General features: G+C 43.4%; 1 long non-coding RNA gene across 1 annotated transcript; it reads right to left on the bottom strand.

The window, feature by feature from the left end:
* Positions 1-223: 223 nt before the first annotated feature.
* On the bottom strand, positions 224-571 carry LOC111648032 (uncharacterized). Its single transcript, XR_002760090.2, has 2 exons — positions 524-571; positions 224-435 (listed from the first exon to the last, which is right to left on the bottom strand). It is a non-coding gene; the product is annotated as an uncharacterized LOC111648032 (long non-coding RNA).

Genomic DNA, 571 nt, shown 5'->3' with positions numbered 1-571 from the left:
TAATCACAACTACCACTGCTACTAATCACAACTACCACTGCTACTAGTAATCACAACTACTACTGCTATTAGTAATCACAACTACTACTGCTATTAGTAATCACAACTACCACTGCTACTAGTAATCACAACTACTACTGCTATTAGTAATCACAACTACTACTGCTACTAGTAATCACAACTACCACTGCTACTAGTAAAGCAATCCTTTTTCAGACGGGTGTATGAAAAATGAAATCAAACTTTATTGAAACTTTACACAGAGACAAACAGAAAGACAAAAACACAGCTGATGTCTGTTTACATGCGACAGGTGTCATGAAACGCCTCCAGGGTCCTAAAGTCTCGCCATGTTGGAGGAAGTCCGTCCTGAAGAAAACGACCACAGCGCTGACAGGAAGACTGGAAGAGTTTAATGTAGCTCCGTAGCCAGGTCTGCAGGTAGAGAGTCAGACAGGTAGAGACACAGACAGGTGAGACAGACAGGTATAGGTTATTGATCGGCTGTTGATCGATGTCTCACCATGAAGGACCGAACCACGACGTCGGGCATCTGAGGCAGCTGGTAGTG

Source organism: Seriola lalandi, unplaced genomic scaffold (assembly GCF_002814215.2).
Source record: "Seriola lalandi dorsalis isolate HSWRI2012SDOR001 ecotype SW California unplaced genomic scaffold, Sedor1 jcf7180002036797, whole genome shotgun sequence".
Classification (NCBI taxonomy): Eukaryota; Metazoa; Chordata; class Actinopteri; order Carangiformes; family Carangidae; genus Seriola; species Seriola lalandi.
The sequence above is the reverse complement of the archived record's forward strand: the minus strand, read 5'-3'. Positions and strand labels throughout refer to the sequence as shown.